At 38.8% G+C, this 6000-nt stretch overlaps 2 protein-coding genes across 15 annotated transcripts in view; one reads left to right on the top strand and one right to left on the bottom strand.

The window, feature by feature from the left end:
• Positions 1-6000, top strand: part of LOC144059609 (gastrotropin-like) — a 102389-nt gene that overhangs the window by 74228 nt on the left and 22161 nt on the right. For all 12 annotated transcript variants that reach the window (XR_013295693.1, XR_013295692.1, XR_013295691.1 and 9 more), the window contains exon 5: positions 1155-1237. The gene's annotated coding sequence lies outside the window, so the exon portion shown is untranslated. The remainder of the gene's footprint in view (positions 1-1154; positions 1238-6000) is intronic.
• Positions 1-6000, bottom strand: part of LOC144059608 (caspase recruitment domain-containing protein 8-like) — an 84095-nt gene that overhangs the window by 59606 nt on the left and 18489 nt on the right. For all 3 annotated transcript variants that reach the window (XR_013295685.1, XR_013295686.1, XR_013295687.1), the window contains one exon: positions 2241-2360. The gene's annotated coding sequence lies outside the window, so the exon portion shown is untranslated. The remainder of the gene's footprint in view (positions 1-2240; positions 2361-6000) is intronic.

The raw sequence follows: 6000 nt of genomic DNA, 5'->3' as shown, positions 1-6000 counted from the left end.
CTTGTAACATTTATCACTGTCAGCGATCTCAAGAAAAAAAGACAAAAACAGGTGGTGAAAGTGAAATGTGCTGACAAAATGTGTATTCATTTATAGGGGCTCGTGGGACTAAACGGTTCAACGCAACAAACAATTGAAGAAAACAGTTGATTGGTGGAAAGTGAAGGCCGAGGTTGAACAGCGCGGTATAGACTGTAAATGCCCGATAAGGTGCATTGATTATCTTTTGTTTTTTTTTTTTTGCAATACAGACGCTCCCCACCTTACGAACGAGTTACGTTCCGGACGATCGTTCGTAAGGTGAATTTGTTCGTAAGTTGCTTCAGTGCTATATTTTGTATTATAATTTATGTTTAAAGCCTATATAAGTATATTGAAGGTTTATATAAGTATGTTTAAGGCTTGTACAAGTAACCTGCATTGGTTTGTACTGAAAAAAACTTTTAATAAAATGGAGTGAATACATACTACGTATGTTAGAGAGAGAGAACGAGAGACACACACAGTATGTACATGTACGTAATAAGATAAATAAAATGAAGTTTAACTTACTTTTGGAAGATGTACTCGATGCTTAAGGAGATGATGGAGGAGGAGGAAGAGGAGGATTTTATATCATGAGAGATTCTTCGTCGTCGCTGGAATCGGCTTCAAAAGTTATTTCCTGCTTCATGGGGACCGGCGTTTTCTTCCTCCTCCTCCTCCTCGCCACGTTGCTCAGCCTCCAATGAGCTCTCACAGCGCTAATCGTCGGTATTAGCGGCGGAAAGAAGCACTACGCGCAATACAAAATCTAACTTACAGCATCTCTTTCCGAACATTTTTCGACATACTGTACGCGCAGACATGTTCGTATGTACCGTTGTTCGTAACTCGAATGTTCGTAAGTAGGGGAGCGTCTGTACGTGCATGGACAAAATGTTGTTGTCCTATAGTGCCACCTTGTGGCGTTTTCCGCCTTTGTTGAAGCGCGCGTGCTCCGTCGTCTTCTCTTCCTTTCGTCTTTTTTTTTTTTTTTTTTGCGATGTCTGTCTTCCGGTTTGCTTCTCTTGGGGACATTGGTGCACGGGATGTCCAGGATATTTTTTTGTTTGTTTTCTATTAGGATGGATTTAACATTGTGATTCACATCTGTTATTTTGTATCGTCCGTAGCTTCAAATTGTGACGTGTGTACTAAAAGAAGGCAAGCTAGATGATGTTGGAACTATTTTAGCGCCCATGGAGAGCGGAATGAGGTATGTAAATTTAAGGTCTGTTGTTGTTACTATTTGACTGACATGTTTAAAATAGGGAATGTATTTATTTTTGTTCGTGTGTAAAACTCCATGTTATTAAAATGGAAGTGCTATTTTCTTTGCATGGACATTAACATTAACAATTTCGAGGTTAAGTCAAAATGGCGGTCGACTCGGCAAAATGGCGCTCTCCGCTCATTGAAAAGCATTGGACTTTGAATCGTTGTAATTTGATTTATGAGGATTGTTTTGGTATCAAAATATGCTGAAATGTCATTTGATTACTTTAACAAGCTACCTGGTGGAAATGCTGTTTGGAATTGTCAATTGGTGCTGTATTGGTTTTAATTTGAAGGAAAAACATGGTACGAGTGTTAATGGGCCCTTTGCACAATTCCACTACTTCCTGAACCCAATACACCTCCTTCATTTCCTGTCTTTCATGATTGGACAAACTGACTAATCCAGGTGTGCCTGACCGTTGTCGTCATGGTTACTGAGGTCAGGCACACCTGTCTTAATCAGTTTGTCCACTCCATGAAAGACAGGAAATGAAGGTATTGAGATCAGGAAGTAGTGGATTTGTGCAAAGAGCCCATTTCATTGAATAAAGAATTTTCATCATTGATTACATCACAAATTTTTTTTTTCAGACAAAAAAACTAAAATAGAAGTCATTCATTTACGCGATGACTGTAACTAAATTGATTGACAATCTCTTAAAACAAAGAGACGAAACAAAAAAGTAAAAAAAAAAAAAAAAAAAACAGTGATGAAATTCAATAAGAAGAAGAAGAAATCATATGCTGGTAGGAGAAAATAACCTGTCAGACAACGGAACAGACGGGACTAAGTGAGAAGTGAACCAATCAGGGCGCTGAACTGAAGCCAATCACCCGCTTCAATCATGCTCCCGGGAAAAAAAAGCAGTCGGCAGATGAGTGTGTCTCGGCGGAAAAGGGAAAATGGGCAAACTGATCGATGCAAATGATGTAAGCCTTACCGCATATTTGAAGGCGTTGCAGCAGAGTGGAAGTTCATGTCCTTGTTCACAACAAATTTTCCGGACGTGAAGGTGCCTGCTGTTAAAAGGCAGTCGTGTTTATCTGGTATTCAACAGCAGCTGTCAAAAAAAATCCATATATCAGAAAACACGGCCAGTGTGAGTCCGAGGTTTAGGTTTTAGTTTTTTTGTTTGTTTATTCGTTTGTTTCGCTGAAAAACATAGAATGTCCCCAAAAAGCAACATTTTATGAAATAGTCATTTTTTAAAATGACGTCCCCTTATCTGTTTGTGGACCCTCCTTCACAGAATTTGCCAGAATTTTAATTGCCAGCCGAGCGACTGGCTTCATAAGCAAAAGTGAATTTCAACAGCAATTAAAATACAAGGTGATGTGAGTGGATCAAAATGGAGGTCGGGGGGGGGTCGAGAAGAGACACGTTTAATATGTTTGACCAAAGTCCTCCAGCACGCTTTCAGTTCTTCGTGAGATCTCAAAGACCATCGCAGTGCTTGCGGTGAAGTTCAACAATGTCACATCAATTCAGCATCAGCAAATGAAAACTGTCCCACAACATCAGTTCTATCTGACGGTGCGACGCATGGGCGGAGCTCGTGGCTGCAAGTGTGATAGAAAGAAGATTGTTGGGGCATTGCAGTGATGACAAGCCAAGACTCGCACAAACATAATTAATGACTTTGTTATGAAAGAAGTTCATCAGCAGACAAAAGTGTCATCCCAAAAGTCATTCTTTCAAAATCACTTTAGGGAAACTGATGTTCGGAACGCTAAGGAGGAGGGGAGGTTAAAAACGATCAACAGACACAACACTTTTTGTATTTACTCCCCATTTTTTCTTGAGCTGAACTTAAAATCAAATCAAACTTTATTTGTATAATCTTTCGGACATAAAGATGCAACACAAATTGATTCACAAAAAAATAAAACGTATATAAAGCACTATACTCTCTTTTAGGGGTGTTAAAAAATATATAAATATATATATATATATATATATAAAATGTAAAAAATATATCGCGATATTACAGCGCACATATAAAGGTCCATTTTTGATGGAAATAGTCAACAGAATGTCTTAATTGTGGTTAGGGTTCACACTTTAAGCATGGAGGAATGTTATATTAATGGAACATTAAACCTTAAAATTTTATTTCAACGTTTTCCAAACATGAAACGGATTGCAACCTGTTGGTTAAATACAGTGACTCAGTTATAAGCCTGAAGTACATTTTCATACAAATCTTACCGTGAACATGTACAAGTTTACTGATGAGTATTTTCTAAATTTGAGTAAAAAAAATAAATGAAAAAAAAACGCAAAAATTGACAGATTGGTATCAGGATTAATTGGAATCAAAGCAATTCACTAAGCAATTCACACCCCTACTCTCTTCATACCATATATAGCAAAGGTCACCCTACTTTTTAAAATACATAGCAGGAAAAAAAAACGGAACTATTTACAACTACGTGGATTTCTGCATAAATTGATCATAAAATGTGATCTTATCATCATCTGCTACAAAAATGTGCCAAAAATGCGATAAGAATCGCGATTCTCATTTATTACCATTTTTAATCAATTTTAATTGTCTATTTAAATTATTTTACACCGTCTTGCCCTTGTTTGTGTGTGCCTTTACTGGAAACGCTGTTCATGTTGTATCCGATTTGGCCACTTAGGGGCAGTGTGGTTCAACGCATTCTGATACACTGTTAAGTTGTAGCCACTTTCGAGAGTAGAACGAAAAAATCCCTGATCAAGTTGTGCCAATGAAAGTAGTTTTTTTTTGCAGCGTAGGAAGAGCATATGCCGGTGAGTAATGTTAAGATGCTTCTCTGTATACATTCCTTAAGCGTTTTGTATGAATAGCCGTTCTTTTGAGTGATAAAAGTGAGTAGCACGCTAATTAGCATTAACGGTTCAGACTGGAGTAGATCATGACGATTCTTTGCTTATCTATAAATTGAAACTGGAAATCGTCAATCAAATCATTTTGAATCGATTCACAGACCCAAAAATCGGAGTCAGTGAGACAGTCAAAGATTCCCACGCTTCCGTAAAAACAAACACTATCTTCTTTTTCATTTTAAGTGTAGTTAGCTCAACTACTGCTTTCCAGCTCAAAGTACGGTTCCAACCTTTTCTTGGACAGTGTGTGCGCCAGACGCACTAATTAACGAAGAATATATTATAACATAACAACTTCAGCTTGGTGGCTTCATTTGAATATTTGTAATGGCAACGTAAGGTAATTGCATGCTAATGTAGGCAAAGGTGCCTGGAGGGCAAATTAGTACACAGGAGTGTCAGGGAGGGGGGTGAGTTGGGGAGTCAGCGCCCATCTGTGCGGCACTTCAGGCCGTGGACTTTACCGCTGTGGACAAGAAAGGACAGGTGCTGGAGGTTAGAGAGGAGGGGGGGGCACAGAGCATCAGTTTTTGTCCGGAAAGAATATCTGTGTGTGCGCGTGTGTCAAATCGACAGATGCTGGCCTGGCAGGTGCGGCGTTCCCATGACAGGTGACCGCTTAAACTGCTTTGAAAAGCCTTATGGCCAACAGACCAGGGTCACATTGTTTGCTAAGTACTTTTTGATTCTTCGAGGGCGCCCTGCTTTGACCTGTCTGACACGGGGACACAGTCAATTAGGTTTCGAAAATGCTTGGCAGCATTCGCGCTCCTCCTGTGATGATGAACACGCTCGATTTTAAGGCTTAATAGCAGTTCACGAATGAGTATGTAAAAAAAAATAAATAAATAAAAAAAAAATCTTCAAATCAAAGCTTACTTGATTCTTCTAACTTAACTTGGTCTAAAATCCAGTCAGTCAAACAATAAGCTAACTGATTGCGGTCCCCGGTCTCACATACATATTTTTTTTCAAGTGTGTGTCTTTGACCTAAGCAGTCAATTGATTGTTGCTCTTAAATGGGTTGTCCAGAGACACAATAGGAACTGATGTTTAAGTGCACGCAATCAAGTCAAAGTCAAGAGTAAATAGCACAAAACTTGGCTGACCGCAGCGCAAAGTGCTAAAAGATTAGCTTATTGCGGTTTGAATGCTTGAAAAGAATTACAATATTTGCATTAAATGACTTGAGAAAACTATAATTCACAGCATTCTTCAAGGTTTGTCTTTCACAGGAATAAATTGTGTGGGAGCTCATTTCACAGATGGATGAGCAGGACAGACTAACACATTATTGGCTTTTAATCATTCTGTAAGATTCGGTATAAAGTCGAGAGCCAGTCTCAAAATAAATTCCTTACCATATTTCCTTTAACTCTCTTGTAATGATTCCTTGCACTGCTCGATTTTTTTTCAGACTCGACAGCATACCCGACCATTTATTTTTGCGCTGGATTATGAGAAATGCAACAACTAAGAAAAACACACCAGTACTGCGGTACCGTTTAATATGAAAATAAATGAATGACTGGAATTGGTGGAATCCGTAACACCGTACATTTCTTACGTTTACTTTGGCTAACAGATTTCTTCGCAACAGCGACAATTGGTGTGTACCAAAATGTTGTTAAACAGCCTTAATTCCCTCACGCAAGGGGTCTTCGATTTATGATGACACTGTTGCAAAGTGACGCCGGGACGCACGCTGTGTGGAAAAATGAAAGTCTCATCGCGCAACTCCAGATCTAATAAAAAGTTATTTAAAAAAAAAAATAAAAATAACCTCATATATTTATCCGAGCCCTGATCGGGAGACAACATCCGAT

The sequence above is a fragment of the Vanacampus margaritifer genome, chromosome 10 (genome assembly GCF_051991255.1).
Source record: "Vanacampus margaritifer isolate UIUO_Vmar chromosome 10, RoL_Vmar_1.0, whole genome shotgun sequence".
Lineage (NCBI taxonomy): Eukaryota > Metazoa > Chordata > Actinopteri > Syngnathiformes > Syngnathidae > Vanacampus > Vanacampus margaritifer.
The sequence above is the reverse complement of the archived record's forward strand: the minus strand, read 5'-3'. Positions and strand labels throughout refer to the sequence as shown.